The 16,170-nt window shown below is 60.0% G+C and overlaps 1 protein-coding gene across 2 annotated transcripts in view; it reads right to left on the reverse strand.

Annotated features, from left to right (window-relative positions):
• Window positions 1-16,170, reverse strand: part of Lingo1 (leucine rich repeat and Ig domain containing 1) — a 97,768-nt gene that overhangs the window by 34,776 nt on the left and 46,822 nt on the right. The window contains exon 3 of one of the 2 annotated variants that reach the window (XM_070042842.1): window positions 337-422. The exons of the other annotated variant lie outside the window; for it this stretch is intronic. The gene's annotated coding sequence lies outside the window, so the exon portion shown is untranslated. The remainder of the gene's footprint in view (window positions 1-336; window positions 423-16,170) is intronic. 2 annotated transcript variants of the gene reach the window in all.

Below are 16,170 nucleotides of genomic sequence, written 5' to 3' on the forward strand. Positions count from 1 at the left end.
TCCTGTTACTCCCTCCCGCCCTCCAAGCAAGCTGAGTCTCCAGAAAAGCCAAGGCTCCATTTTTGAGCACCTCCCCATCACCAATCTGTCCCCAGTTCCCAGGCCCAGCTCCCCACCCCACCCCCAGACCTGCTCAGAGAACAGGAGAGGTGAGGCAGGCGGAGACCCCACAGCATGCCCGTGGCCCAGGACTGCAGTGCAGCTGCTGAGTCTTGGCCCTGAGGATGCGCGCGGGACCAGGAGAGGCGAGGCCATCCACTGAGGCCAGCCTGGGAACCAGCCCTCATACCCTGGACAGGCTCACGGCTCAGGGAGCCTGCCTCGATTTCCCCTTACCTGGGTCAGATGGCGCCAGGAGGCAAGCAGACAGGCCTGTGGGGGCTGGAGGGGTGGTGGCGGGTAGGCGGTGGTCCCAGCATGCACTGCAGGGGAGGAACAAGGAGTTAGCACAGCCCGAGCTCCAGGCTCACGCCTGTGATCCTACTCGTAGCAGAGGCTGAGACCGCAGGTTCCAGGTTCAAACCCAGCCCAGGCAGAAAAAAGTGTGGGACTCTCATCTCCAACTAGCCATCAAAAAAGCAGGAAGTGGCCCGGCGCCGGTGGCTCACGCTGTCATCCTAGCTACTCAGGAGGCTGAGATCTGAGGATCATGGTTCAAAGCCAGCCCCGGCAGGAAAGTCTGTGAGACTCTTATCTCCAATAAACCACTAGAAAACCGGAAGTGGCGCTGTGGCTCAAGTGGTAGAGCGCTCTCCTTGAGCTGAAGAGCTGAGGGACAGCGCCCAGGCCCAGAGTTCAAGCCCCACGACCGACAAAAAAGAAAAGGAAATGGCTAGGATCCTGGTCTTGCCTGACCCTCCCCTCAGAACCACACAAGCACCTTGATGGTGTGTGGGGGGGCGGTGGGGGGGGGAGGCTCAGGCAGGCCCCAAAGTGGGGTCCCTCCTCCCAGCATGGAGACGGGAGGTATGGGCGGAGGCCTTGCCCAGCAGGGCCTTGGCCTCCATCCCCCCAGGGCCTGACTTCACAGAAGTTGGGGTCCCTTCTAGACTTCCTTCAGGGCCCCTCGACGGGCCTCTTATGGGGGAAGGAAAACCCTCGAGGGCCCGCAGATGCCAACGTAACTGTGGGTTTACAGTTTGAACTTAGTGCTTTGGCCATTATCACCTTAAGATGTGTGGGCTCTGTGGGGCACAGAGAGGCAGGCACTGGCCGCGTGGGGGGCCTGGGGGGCCCTTCCTGGCTCCATCACCCCAGCATTGCCCACCTCTCCCCGCACTGCCTCTGAGGAAGGCTGCTCCAGCCAGGTAGTGTTGGGTATACCTGTAATCCCAGCTTCTCCGGGGAACCTTGGCTGGAAGCCAGCCTCTGTGGCCCTCAGCAAGGTATTTAAAGTCTCTGGCTCTGGATTCTTCACGTTATAAACTATAACAGGATTCAAGAGAGGATGGGGGGGGGGATGGCAGTTCCTGTGTGTAATCCCAATCATAAGGGAGGCAGAGATGCAGAGGATCAGAGTCTGAGGCTAGCCCTGGCTCAGATGGCAGGGCATCTGCCTAGCAAGCACAAGGTCCTGAGTTCAAATCCCAGTTCCACTAAATAGAACGCATGGTCTCCCACCCTGCACTTGTCCACAACAGATACCCTACAAAAGGTGGACACCGCTGTCCCATGATGCGCCATGTGACTGAGTGTAGACGTGTGTGCAGGTGTGAATGTGTGTGCTCGTGTGAATGCGTGTGCTCCTGTGTGCATGTCTCGCTATGGCAGCATCACAGGTGTCTGCTTTCATCTCCTTTGCCAATCTTGTTCCCAGGTCAGGATGGTGGGTGGGGCCTGGCCACAAGGCTCCGCCCCCAGACACAGACACGCCCCTCAACAAGGCCCCACCCCCACAGACACGCCCCTCAACAAGGCCCCGCCCCAAAAGACCTGCCCCTCATCACAGGCCCCACCCACAAGAACCCCCCCTCCCCACCACACACACAAGGCCCTGCCTATAGACACAGACCCCAGCCCCAGACAACATAGGGCCCACCCCCCAGACACACACCAGTGGAGTCCCCCAGCCCCCCACCCTCTGTTCCCTTCTCTCCCCTCCTCCATACCCCTCCCACACTCATTGGTGTTGGGGCTTGAACTCAGGGCCTGGCCCTCTCACTTAGCTTTTTCATTCAAGGCTGGTGCTCTACCACTTGAGCTCTACTTCTGCCTTTTTGGTGATTCAATGGAAATAAGAGTCTCGTGGACTTTCCTGCCTGGGTGGGCTTTAAAGCCCAGTCCTCAGATCTCAGGTCCCTGAGTAGCTGGGATGGCAGGCCTGAGCACCGGCACTGGGCTCGCTCTCACCCTGTCAGCCAATCCTATTTTTCTACCTTCTCTTTTCCTGGCTCTTCCTGCCCACCCCTGCCTGGGGGGGGGGGGTGAGCCAAGTCATTCCCTCCCACCCCACCATGGGGACCCTAAAGACCAGACCAGCCCCGCCTGGCTGTAAAAGCTCAACCCTGCCCCGCCTGACAGATCTGATGAATAAAGATCCACGGCTTCTGTGGGGCCACAGAGGCCAGAAACTACACAGAAAAGACAAACAACGCCGAAAAGACAAACAACCGGCTGGGGAAAAGATTCCAGCATGCAACAATAGAGGAGAAGTTTTCAAATTCTTAAGGCACTAAAAGCTCTTTTATATCAATAAGAACAGGGCAAAAAGAAAAAAAGAAAAAAAGAAAAATGGGTGAAGAGTCAGAGCAGCCAGCTCACAGAGGCTGAAGAGGCCGGTGGCTCACGCCCATCATCCCAGCTGCTCACCAGGCTGAGATCTGAGGATTGTGGTTCAAAGCCAGCCCCGGGCAGGAAAGTCCGTGAGATGCCTATCTCCAGGGAACCATGAACGTGGAGCTGTGGCTCAAGTGGTAGAGCACCAGCCTTGAGGGAAAAAGTTCAGGGACAGCACCCAGGCCCTGAGTTCAAACCTCTGAACCAGGAAAAGAGAAAGGAATGTAATACGATGTGATTTTAAACTCTCCACCCTACAGCCATGGGGGGGGGGGGCGCAGAGTCCTCCCCAGACAAGGGAGACGGAGCTGAGGAACTCTGGGGTCCCGGGAGGTACAAGGGCAGGGGAGGAGGATCCGCCCCCTGGCCAGGCCAGGCCCCCCTCCTACCTGCTCCCCAAGAATGGCTTTAACTACAGCCCCACACAGGGCCCTGCGGCCCTCAGCCTGGCCTCTGCCGCCTTCCCTGCCTGCCCTGTGGGCAGGGACTAAGTCTGAATCGCTGTGGCCCGGCCTGTGGGCAGCAGGGCTGGCTGGGACAATGGACAAACAGGCCGCTGCTGTGGCAAGTCTGAAGGCCCAGTGGAGGACCAGGATCAGGGCTCAGGATGAAGGCTGGGATGAAGGCTCAGCCTACAGCTGGGATCGGGGATCAGTACAGATCCAGAATCCAGGTTCAGCCTGTCTGGGATCAGGGCTCAGTGAAGACTGTTTCCTGGCTTTGAAAATAACATGCCCTGTTTCTGGCCAGCTAGACTGATCCTGAGTCCCCGCCTTGACAGCCCTGCTGGGGTTCCCAGATCCCTCTGCCCCAGCCACGGGGAAGTGCTTCCTCGCATTCCAACCAGCCTTCTTTGGGAGAAGGCCCTCATCCTCTCCCCGAGGCCACCTCCTGTCTCTGTGCAGGAGGCTGGGCCTCACTCTTGGGTCCTCCCGCTGACTTGACTCTCCTTCCCACTCCTGCGTAGGGCTCACTTTTGGGGTGTCTGAAGCCGGGAGGGGGCCGTGCCGCCCCGCCTGCCCCCACCTCCCCAGCGCCAGGCCTCTCCCGCACGAGGTCAAGTCGGCTTGCTGGCAAGACGCATGGCTCTCATTTTAATTAATTAAAGAAAAATCTAATCACTGCATTAAACTTCTCATTACTCCACTTGAATACCCGTTAAGTAAATTTAATTATCAGAGGCTCGGCTTTCCCGACCTCTTCCATTAGCTGATAAGGGAGGGGGAGGGAGGGGGAGGGGGAGGGAGAGAGGAGGGGGGGGAGGGGAGACGAAGGCAGGACTCCTGAGTCAGGCTGGGAGACAGGCTGGGGCCCTGGAGGGGGGCCCCCACCCCCACCCCTACCCAGGGCAGCAGAGACCTAGCACTTGGTGGCAGCCAGTACTGATCGCTTAGTGATTTATACCTGCTTCCTCCCCAAAGTGTGAGGCTGCTCCATAGACTAGCATGAAAAAACGATAAAATAATAAAGTAAGGAGTCTGGCACCGGCGGCCAGCCATGGCCTCCGAGACTCACGCCTGTCATCCAGCTACTCAGGAGGCTGAGATCTGAGGATCGCAGCTCAAAGCCAGCCTGGCAGGAAAGTCCGTGAGACTCTGATCTCCAATAAACCACCAGGAAACCGGAAGTGGCGCTGTGGCTCAAGTGGTAGAGCATTGGCCTTGAGCTGAAGAGCTGAGGGACAGCGCCCAGGCCCAGAGTTCAAGCCCCACGACCGACAAAAAAAATGAAATAAAGTTAGAAGACAAATAAGAAAGCAGTTATTGTTGTTTCTATTTTGTGACTTCAAATCCCATCAGTGCTCAGGAAGTGCGCCTTCATCCCTGGGGACCAAGAAGGCCCAGTGTCCCCAGGCAGGTGGGGGGGGCTGGGAGGCGGGCAGGTGGGGGGAGGGAAGGGTATCTGCCACACAGCCGTGCTGAGACCCAGGGCCCGGCATCCCTTGGGCCAGGCCGGGAGAAGATGAGGCTGGGGGGTGGGGCGGGGCAGGGAGACTCTGGGGGCTGGATGGGGTGAGAGCCCCCGGGGACACGGGCACATCCCTTCCCACTCAGGGTAACCGGGACATGGCCACAGGGTCCCCAGAGGCAAAGCTCACTGGGTCATCTGTCGCAGTAAGACCTGGGTGCCGCCTGCGTCTCCCATGACAGATGGGGAAACGAAGCCAGCTCTCTGAAGGAGTATTACTCGGCCGTTAAAAATGACCAGGGGACTCGCAAGGACCCAGAGCGACCGTGTGTGTTCCTCTCCTTGGGAACATGGGTGAGGCCAGGAGCCCAGTCCCCCCCAACGCCCCACCCCCATCCACAGTGCCCGCTCCGGTGACAGACCCGTTTCACAGGTGGAGACGCTGAGGTCTAGAGGAGCCAGACACAGTTCCCAGCTGCGGGGAGAGTCAGGGCTGTCCCTCGGAGGACAGACTGTGAGGCCGGCTCCTCCCACGAGGAGGGCCTGGTCGCATACGCCTTGCTACCAACCCGCTTCTGACTTAGCGAACTCTACGCTCGCACGGCGCCCTCGGGCCCTCCGCCCTCCGAGGCCAGCGGCTGGTTCTAACCCCGGCAGGCTGCACGACTGTCCTGTGGAGGAGAGGAGACTTCCCTGACTGCGCAAGCAGGGAAACTGAGGCACAGAAAGAGGTGGGGGGGCTACCCAAGGGCAAAGGACACTTCTAGTCTTCAAACACTTCACGTTCTGGCTCTGTCAGAAAAGTGAGGGGAAATGGGGCGCAGGGACAGGGGATGGGAGTACACACCCTTCCCTCCTCTCTCTCTGTCTCTTCTCTGTCTCTGTCTCTCTGTCTGTCTGTCTGTCTGTCTGTCTGTCTGTCTGTCTCTTCTTTTGTCAGTCCTGGGGCTTGAGCTCAGGGCCTGGGCGCTGTCCCTGAGCTTCTTTTGCTCAAGGCTAGCACTCTACCACTTCAGCCATACCACTTCTGGCCTTTTCTATGTATGTGGTACTAAAGAATCAAACTAAGGGCTTCATGCTAGACAAGCACGCTACCACTAGGCCACATTCCCAACCCTGCATTTTTATTTCGTGTAAATTATTTATTGCAATTAGTGTGTGTGTGTGTGTGTGTGTGTGTTGGTCATGAGACTTGAACTCAGGGCCTGGACAGTGTCCCTGAGCTTTTGTGCTCAAGGCTGGTGCTCTACCACTTGAGCCACAGCTCCATGGCTGGCTTTGTGGTGGTTATAAGAGTCTCATGGACTCTCCTGCCCTGGCTGGCTTTAAATCATGATCCTGGGATCTCAGCCTCTGGAGTGTCTAGGATGACAGGCGGGAGCCACAGTGCTCGGCTATCTTTTTTTAAAAGAGAATGGAAGGAAGGACCCAGCCGGCAGGGGACAAGGAGGAGGAGGAGAAGGAGGAGGAGGAAGGAGGAGGGAAGAGGAAGAGAGAGGAGGGGAAGGAGAAGGAAGGAGAGGAGGAGGGAGGGGGAGGAGGGATGAGCGGGAGGAGGGAGGGGAGGAGGGAGAGGGAGGAGGGACAAACCACCCCCATCACGGCCAAGGTCAGAGCAGCAGCGCAGGTCGCAGCTCCGGTGCCTGTAATCCCAGAGTTCAGGTCCAGAGCACTAAGCTGGGGCAGGACATGACTGCGGATGATCTGTCGGCTTTTATGACGCTAAGTACCTCCACAGAGTGGGAATTATGCCAGCCTGCTGTCCAGAGGAGGGGGGCTGAGGCTCCCCTCCCCCTCCTTCTCCAGGCAAGTGGCAGCCTCGGTGGAGGAAGCGGGAATTCTGGGACACAGGCGTGGGGAGGGTCACACTGATGGGGGGAGGAGGCGGCAGAGCAACCAGGAGCCCTTGGTGCAGGCACGGAGGGCGCAGGGGTCAGGCGCGGAGGGCGCAGGGGTCAGGCGCGGAGGGCGCAGGGGTCAGGCGCGGAGGGCGCAGGGGTCAGGCGGGGGCCTCCATGGCTGGGACAGGTCATGGCCCCCCACGGTGCCTTCCGCTCACCAGGAGGAGCAACTACTCCCCACGTGGGGCCCAACCACCCTGCAGCCCTCCCTCCCTCCCTCCCTCCCTCCCTCCCTCCCTCCCTCCCTCCCTCCCTCCCTCCCTCCGTCCCTCCCTGCGGGAATCTGAGGGTGTGAACCCAGGGTCCTCCCGCAGGGCCATGTCAGAGCAAGGAGACCGCAGGAGCTCACGCCTGCCATCCCAGCTACCCAGGAGGCTGAGTTCTGAGGATCCTGGTTCAAAGCCAGCCCGCACAGGAACATCTGCCAGACTCATCTCCAAGGAACCACCAGAAAACTGGAAGTGGAGCTAGGGCTCAAGTGGTAGAGTGCCAGTCTGGGTCCCAAGTTCAAACCCCAGGACAGACAGACAGACAGACAGGCACGCATGCGCGCACACACACACACACACACACACACACACACACACAGAGGGACGCAGAAATGTGGGGTGGGTCCGGGGGGCTATGGGGACGCAGGTAGGGAAGGCTCCAGCCCTGGTCTGGGGCAGGAGGGGGCAGTTTTGAAGGGGTCTTGGAGGAGCAGAAGGGGAAGGAGCAAGAAGAGCAAGAGAAGCAGGAGAAGCAGGAGGAGGAGGGGGAGGAGGGGGAAGGAGGAGGAGGAGAAGCAGGAGGAGGAGGGGGAGGAGGGGGAGGAGGAGGGGGAGGAAGGGGAGGAGGAGGGGGAGGAGGAGAGGAAGAGGGGGGAGGAGCAGGAGGAGGAGCAGGAGGAGGAGGGGAAGGACGAGGAGGAGGAGGGGAGGAGGAGGAGGAGGAGGAGCAGGGGGAGGAGGAGGAGGAGGGGGAGGAGGAGCAGGAGGAGGGGTTGGAGGGGAAGGAGGAGGAGGGGGAGGAGGAGCAGGGGGAGGAGGGGAGGAGGGGGAGGAGGAGCAGGGGGAGGAGGGGAGGAGGGGGAGGAGGAGCAGGAGGAGGAGGAGGAGGAGGAACAGGGGGAGGGGGAGGAGGAGGAGGAGGAGGGGGGAAGGATGAGGAGGAGGAGGGGGAGCAGGAGGGGAGCAGGGGGAGCAGGGGGAGCAGGGGGAGGAGGGGGAGGAGGAGCAGGGGGAGGAGGAGGAGAGGAGGAGGGGGAGCAGCAGGAGGGGGACGGGGAGCAGGGGGAGGAGCAGGAGGAGGAGCAGGGGGAGGAGGGGAGGAGGAGAAGCAGGAGGAGGGGGAGGAGGGGGAGGAGGAGCAGGGGGAGTAGGGGAGGAGGGGGAGGAGGAGCAGGGGGAGCAGGAGGAGGAGGAGGAGCAGGAGGAGCAGGAGGAGGGGGAGGAGGAGCAGGGGGAGGAGGAGGAGGAGGAGGAGGAGCGGAGGAGGAGGAGGAGGAGCAGGGGGAGGAGCAGGAGGAGGAGGAGGAGGAGCAGGAGGAGGGGGAGGAGGGGGAGGAGGAGCAGGGGGAGGAGGGGAGGAGGAGGAGCAGGAGGAGGTGTGGGTTGGGAGGCGGTGGTAGAGGCACGGGAGGAGGCACACTGGAGCGGCACAGGGCAGGGGTGAGCGGGGAGGCCGGCCCCTCCGGGGAGGGGAGGACCATCGGTAGCCTGAAGGGTTGCCGGGGTGTGTGTGTGTGTCGCTGCAGCTGCAGCGGGCCGCAGGGTCACACAGGAGAGGACACAGGCAGAGGCGGCCCGGGGTGGGGAGGAAGCGGAGCCCCAGGCAGGGCCGGTGGCTGCCACCCGCCAGCCAGCAAGACGGCGACCCAACCCGCCACAGAGCGCGCCCCAACCTGCCAACACCGCCAACTCCACAGAGCCGCCCCTCCACCCGACTGTCCACCCTCCAGCATCCGTGTCAGCCCATGTCAGTCCATCTGTCCATCCACCCACCCATCCATTCTTCCATCTGTCCATCTACCCATCCATCCATCTGTCCATCTGTCCATCTGTCCATCCATCCATCCATCTTTCCACCCGTCCATCTCTCCATCTGTCCATCTATCTATGCATCCATCTATCTATCATCTATCCATCTCTCCATTCATCCGTTTATCCATCTGTCCATCTGTCCATCTGTGCATCCATCTTTCCATCTGTCCATCCATCCATCTATCTATTTGTCCACCTATCCATCCACCCATCCATCCATCCATCCATCCATCTGTCCACCCATCTTTTCCATCCATCTTTCCATCTATCCATTCGTCCATGCATCCATCCATTTGTCCATCCATCTATCCATCCATCTATCTGTCCATTCATCATCCAACTGTCCATCCATCTATCTGTCCATTTGTCCATCTACCTATCCATCTTTCCATCTGTCCACCATCCATCTCTCCCTCCATCCATCCATCCATCCATCCATCCATCCCTCCATCTATCCCTCCATCCCTCCATCTGTCCCTCCATCCGTCCATCCATCCATCTGTCCCTCCATCCCTCCACCCGTCCATCCATCCATCTGTCCATCCATCCGTCACTCTGCTGCGCACGCAGCCGCAGACGAGCGCGGTGTGCTCCCCAGTCAGCCGGCATCCACTGAGCATCCCTTTTATTCTCAGCTTCTTTCAGTCGCAGGGAAACTGAGGCCCAGAGATTCTGCTCAGGAAAGGATCAGGTGGGCACCAGACAGGAACTAGACAGAACTAGGGCTGTCATGGGTGGGGCTGGCTGGGTCAGTGTCTGGGGAGGGAGGTCACAGGGGAGCCGGCCGGCCTCCACGGAGCCCAGTACAAGCATGGCCGGACCCCACAGGAGGGGGCAGAGGGAGGGGTGGGGGAGGGGAACGGGGAAGGGAGGGAGGGTGGGAGTCCCAAGCCACTCCAAGTAGTTGCTTCTGCTGGTCCCCTGGAGGGGGGGGTGGGGGAATAAGAGGTGGGAGAGAATCTTCCAGAAGCAAGCCACAGGGCCCAGAAGCAAGCCACAGGGTGAAAGGTGATATGGGGCTGTGGCAGCCAGGCCACAGCTGGGGGCTGGAAGAGTCTAGAAGGCCTAAGAGAGCTGGGGGCCAGTGAGCGGTGGCCAGTTACAGCCTTGGTGGCTTCTGGGCCTGCAGGCCACAGAAGGCAGCATCCCTAACGCACTGTGCTTCTTGCCTGTAGTGTCTTGCCCTCTCTGGTCTCCAGTGGCTCATCTATAACCTGAAATATGCCAGGCCGCAGGGCAAGGGGTGAGGATTGGCACAAGCCGTGAACCCCACCTGCCGGGGGAGCTGCCCAGGAGGCAGGGCCCCGTGCCTGCCCTGGGGCGTGAACACGCTCTGGTGTGGCTTTTCCACACAGGCTGGCGCTCTACCCCGTGAGCCCTCCTCCACTACCAAGTCTCAGCCCTGTCGCTTCCCAGGCCAGGCGGGGTAGGACTACAGGCGTGCCCACGGGGTGTGGTCCGCTTCAGCACTCTGGACAGCGCCCCGAAGCCAGGCCTCCACCTTGGCTTCTCCCCACACCCCACGATGGTGTGCGTGTGCGCGTGCGTGTGCGTGTGCCAGTCCTGGGACTTGAACTCAGGGCCCAGATGCTGTCCTTTAGCTGTTACACTTGAGGCTGCCGCTCCACCCCTGGTTTTCTGGTGGCTCAGGACACATTAAGCGTCTCACGGACGTTCCTGCCTGGGCTGGCTTCGAACTGTGATCCTCCTCAGATCTCAGACTCTGGAGTCCCGGGGATGACAGGCGGGAGCCGCCAGCGCGGGGCCACGTGTTTTAGATGGCGGCTCTGGAGCCTGCCTGTGCCCCTGGCAATGGCTGCTCTTCCTGCAATGAGCTGGATTTTTAGGCCTTTCGAAAGAAATCTCCGCTAATGAGGAGCAGGGCTTCTGTGGCATTGGACGCCAAGGCGGCTGGGAATGGGCGGCACCAGGCTGGGCTGGGGTGGGGGCTGGGGTGGTGGCGGGGATGATGGGCGGGCGCTGCAGAAGTGGCGCCGTGGCTCAGGTAGTAGAACATCAGCCCTGAGCAAGAAAGATCAGGGACAGCGCCCAGGCCCTGAGTTCAAGCCTGAGCCTCCGGCGTCCCGGCTGGAGGGTGGGCACAGAGGCTCATACCTCAGGCCCAGACCGCCGTCCTCCTGCGTCCCGTCCCTCTGAGTCTCCCCCCTGCCTCCCGCCTCCTGCCTGTGGCTCTGGGCTGCGTCCCTGGCCCCTGCGTCCTGGCTAGGTTTCCCCAGGCTGCTATGAACTCCCAAGGCTTTCCCATCTCTACCTCCGAGGGCTGGGATGACAGGCGTGTGCTACTACACCTGGCCCGGCTTGGTTGGCATCAACCATCCTGCCATCTTTACCAGACTGTCCCCTCCCCATTACCAGTCATGTGACTAGGACCGTAGCAGTCCCCCCGCCAAATACAGGGGACCCAGAATCTGCACGGCCCCCTCCCATTTTCCCTCCTGGCCTCTTCCAGCTCAAGCCAAGAGATTTTCTGATGAGTCCCCGCCCTGCTGCCATCCCTCCCCCAGCCCGAATGTGCCGGTGCCCGGGCGCTCTCCTGCCACACTTCCTCCCTCCCCCCCCCCCCGCTTCCCCAGCACTGCCCAACACCAGGCAGGCCCAGCGGAGCTGTCGTGACTGCCGCCCACCCCCTCCACGCCCCCCCAAGCGTCGCGTGACGCCGGTGCCCACGCCAACCAGCTGGGGCGGCCGCCAGCCATGCACACAGGCTGGGGGGTGTGTGTGCGTGTGTGTGCGTGTGTGCATGCTCAGGTACTGGGGCTTGAACTCAGGGCCTGGGCGCTGTCCCTGAGCTGCTTTTGCTCAAGGCTAGCGCTCTACCACTTGAGCCACAGCACCACTTCTGGCTTTATCTGTGTATGTGGTACTGAGGAATTGAACCCAGGGCTTCTTGCATGCTAGGTAAGTACTCTACCACTAGGCCACCTTCCCAGCCCAACACACTAAGATTTCTGCCTGCTGGAATCTTCTGGCAAGTCCTCTGGAGCGGAACTCTCCAGGGCTAACTGCTCCCGGGGTCCCGCAGGCCACGGGGGGGGGGGGGGGGGCTGGGATTCTGAGCTCCTAGGGCTGGCTGGAGTGGTGTCAGTGGCCTGGTGTACGGGGCAGGGCCATGCTCCATGCGTGGCGCCCAGAGGGCTCCGTGCGGGGACTGCCCACCCCGTCTCCCGGCACTGGGCACAGGAGGGCCGGGCAGCCGCCGGGCAGGCCCAGGCCAGGCAGGGGTGAGTTAGGCACGCAGTCTGGCTTAACCTGAATCTCACTGTCATAAACAGGCTGTGGCCGGGCAGGGTGTCTCACACCTGTAGTCCTAACCACCCAGGAGGCTGAGATCTGAGGATGGTGGTTAGAGGCCAGCCCAGGCAAAATGTCCATGAGACTCTGATCTCAACCAAGAGAAAGCTGCAAGTGGTGGCGCACACCTGTCTTCTGAGACTTGGGAAGTAGAAACAGGAGGATCAAGGTTCAACCTGCACTGGCCACAAAGAAAAAAGAGTCCCTGTTTCAAATATAATCAGAACAAGAACAGGCTGGGGGCATAGCTCATGTGCGCAGCCCCCCATCCCTCACCCCCCAGCAAGGCTGTGCCCTAAATTCAAACCCTGGGTCAGCCTATAAATAGGCATCGTGGCTCACGCCTGTCACCCCAGCTACTCAGGAGGCTGAGATCGGAGGATCGCGGTTTGAAGGCAGCCTGGCAGGAAAGTCCGTGCGACTCTAATCTCCAATGAACCAGCAAAATGACCCCGGGGCGCTGTGGCTCAAGTGGTAGAGCGCCAGCCGTGAGTGACAGAGCTCTGGGACTGAGCTCAAGCCCCAGGATTAGCACAAAAAACAACCACAGAGAGATGCCCGGTGCAGGTGGGTCACTCCTGTCACACCCATTTTCACACACTTGTGCAACACACACGAACACGCATCACACTCAGATGTGTGCCCAAACATGTGGTCACACACGTGTTTATACAATGCACCCGACCCGCAGGCCTGTGCTGATACACTCGTGTGACACACCTGTGCGTGTGTGCAGACACGTGCACACGCACAGCACACACTCACACAGCAGACCCAGCTCACGCATGAACATGCATGCGTGCTGATGCGTTCACACCACACCGAGACCCACGCACACACACATTACACACACGTGCTCACACACACCAGATGTGTCCTCCAGCGTGTCCACACACGTACACACTCATGCACACACGGGCTTCTCATGTGTAAACACGATTACACGAGACGCTTGCCCTGTCACACATGCGCATGCTCACATGCACACACAAATACACAGCACACTCACATGCATGTACACACATGTACACACAGGTGGACACATCACACTCTCCCATATACAGGGCATGCACACGCTCACCCCAGCCATGGGCACGCCATGACCTCTGACCCCTGACCCCAGTCACCTGAGGCCACCCAGCAGAGCTGCGGCCCCTCCCTCTCTTCCACCTCCTGCCCCACACCCACACAGCACTGGGGACCCCTGCTCCTAGCCCAGCACCCTCCAAACCCCCAGGCCGGCCTTCCTTCCTTCCTTCCTTCCTTCCTTCCTTCCTTCCTTCCTTCCTTCCTTCCTTCCTTCCTTTCTTCCTTCCTTCCCTGCTGGTCCTGGGGCCTGAACTCGGGCCTGGGTGCTATCAAGAGCTTTTTCACTCAAGGCTGGTGCTCTACCACTTGAGCCACAGCTCCACTGCTGGCTCATTGCTGGTTCATTGGAGAGAAGAGTCTCTCAGACTTTTTCCTGCCTGGGCTGGCCTCAAACCATGATCCTCGGGTCTCAGCCTCCTGAGTAGCTGGGATGACAGGTGTGAGTGGAGGCACCCAGTCTATCACTTTCCTTAATTAGGAGCTCATTCATTATCCCTGTGCTCCCTGAGGAACTCTGCAGTGATCAGAGCAGCACCCCCCGGCTCAGCCCGCCCAGGGCCAGGCCTGGACGCATCCTCCAGCCCAGCCCTCTGCCCACGTCCAGCCCCACAGGCCTGGGCCCCCGGCGCCAGCCACAGGGGACGCCTGGAATCCGTGGGAACGAAGCATAAATGGCGGAGAAAGGACCCCTTCCTGGCGTTAACAGAAGGCTGGAGCGTTTAGGCAGAGCAATGGAACTGTTTTTATTAATCAGAACCGCTATAAAGAAAGCATTTTAATTAACATAATTATCCCAATCGTGGAGAGCAATCCTTACCCCGTAGATACTTTTCAGACTAAAGATGCAAGCTGTCACACTCGCTCATACCTAAGGCAGTGATGTTTCTCCCATCACCCCTCCGGGGCCGAGAACTCGGAGGGGACCCGCAGGGTGGGGCTAAGTCTCACGCCTGTCATCCCAGCTACTCAGGAGGCTGAGATCTGAGGATGGCAGTTCGACGTCAGCCTGGGCAGGAAAGGCCATGAGACTCTTCTCCTAGGGACAGTGCCCCAGACTTTTTTGTCGGGCTGGCTTTGAACCACAATCCTCAGATCTCCGCCTTCTGAGAAGCTGGGATTCCAGGCGTGAGCACCAGTGCTGGTCTGACCTTAGAACCCGCATCTCTCGAGTCTCAGCGTCTCCACCGGCTCACCGGGCGCCTGCCGCCCTTGGGGGCGTCTGGGGAGGGAGAGCAGGGTGCTGGCCACGCCCAGTGCAGTGACCCCACACCCCAGGCTGCCGCTTCTTCCCTGCAGAGGTGCTTAGGTTTTAGTACCTCTTAAATAGGAGCCTGCAAAGTGTACGGTCAGCGCTTTCTAAACGGCTTGTTAATGTCCCCGTAAAGCCGGGGTGACAGCTGGCGCCGGGCAGCCCGAACACGGCACCCAGGCTCACACACCACTGCACAGAGCCTCTGGCCTCCAGCCTCGCCCCGGTCCCCAGGACCCAGGAACTCGACTGCACCCAACAAAAGGTGCTCAGTGCCCCCCACCACCAGACCCCCAGCTCGGTGATGGCCCGCAGATGCGGGCCCCGGCTGGGGAACCACCGGCCCCGTCTGCAATCTGCCAGCTCTGTGACCACCAGCCAGCGTCTAAACCTCTCTGGGCCTCAGGGTTCCTCCTCCATAAAACGGTCATGCCGGGCCGGGCTAATCATCCTAGCTACTCCAGACACTGTGACTGGAGGATTGTAGTTCAAAACCAGCCCAGGCAGGAAAGTCTGTGAGACTCTTATCTCTAAGAAACCGCCAAAAAGCCGGAAGTGGCGCTGTGGCTCAAGTGATAGAGCACCAGCCTTGAGTGAAAAAAACCCAGGGACAGTGCGTAGGCCCTGAGTTCAAGCCCCAGGACCAGCACAAAAAGCAAACAGAAAGAACAAGAACAGGTACCTGCTCTGTTCTGCTCTGCGAGGGGCCCCCGTGGGCCTCAGTTTCCCCGGATGGGGGGGACACACCCTTCCTGCCGCCAGTGTGGCAAGGCGGCTGTGAGGGGGGGCGGGTGGGGGGAGGCGCGTGCAGGACTGGGGCGCGGTGTGGCCCCCCCAGAACTGTATTTTTAGCTGGACTACTTTCTCTCCCCTCCCCCTGCTCCAGTGGGCGGAGGGACACAAATAGCCTGTGTGTGCGCGCGCGTGTCTGCGCCTGGCTATAAATAGTGGCGCAGACCAGGGGCCGTGCCCACGCCGCCTGAGCAGTGCCGAGGGACAGGGGACAGGGTGGCCCAGCCCTGCACACGCACACGCAGGCAGGTGCCCCTTAGGAGCCAGGATGTTGGCACCCAGGGGCTCAGGGAGCAGGAGGCCCCGGAGCACATACCAAGGGCGGGTAGCAGGAAAGCACCCACCTTGCCTGACTGGGTAAACTTGCCCCTCCCGCCCCTTGAGTCTGGGTACCATGACCTCTCTCTGTCCCTCCCATGAGCACCGTTCACCTTTGAGCCTGCGCCCTCCGGGCTGGAGCAGATAAAGTACCACCTACCCTGCAGTGTGACCTCCAGCAGCGTCCTAACCTCTCTGAGCCTCAAGTTCCCCCCCATACCCCCGCTCCATAAAATGGCCGTTCCAGGCAGCTCATGCCTGCCATCCTAGTTACTTGAGAGGCTGAGATCTGAGGATCACGGTTCAAAACCAGCTCCTCAAAAAGTTAATAGGAAACAAAACGGAATCACCCCACAATCCAGAGATGCATATCTGGGACATCTCCCAAGGACCTGCACACAGATGTTTGTACCCCAGTTCACTGCCCCAACCCCCCCCCAATCACAATGGCCAAGAAGTAGGAGAGACTCCCCTGCCCAACATCTGTCAGCCCTCGAGCAGATAAACAAACCCAGTACACACATGGGATGGAATATTACTCAGCCCGCAAAAAGGAAAGAGAGACTAATGTATGCTACTGACGTATGCGACCCTGGGGCTGAGCCTTGAGGATGTTGGCCGGATGTGTAGGAGTCCGCTCCCAGGAAGGAGCTAAGGTGGACAAAGTCTTTTTTTGGGGGGAAAAGGGGTATCAGTCATGGGGCTTGAGCTCAATGCCTGGGCTCTGTCCTTGAGCTCTTTTTGCTCAAAGTTAATGCTCTACCCCCCCCCCCTTTTTTTTTGTCAGTTGTGGGGCCTGAACTCT

This window comes from Dipodomys merriami, unplaced genomic scaffold (assembly GCF_024711535.1).
Source record: "Dipodomys merriami isolate MVZ:Mamm:240054 unplaced genomic scaffold, mDipMer1.0.p SCAF_33, whole genome shotgun sequence".
NCBI lineage: Eukaryota > Metazoa > Chordata > Mammalia > Rodentia > Heteromyidae > Dipodomys > Dipodomys merriami.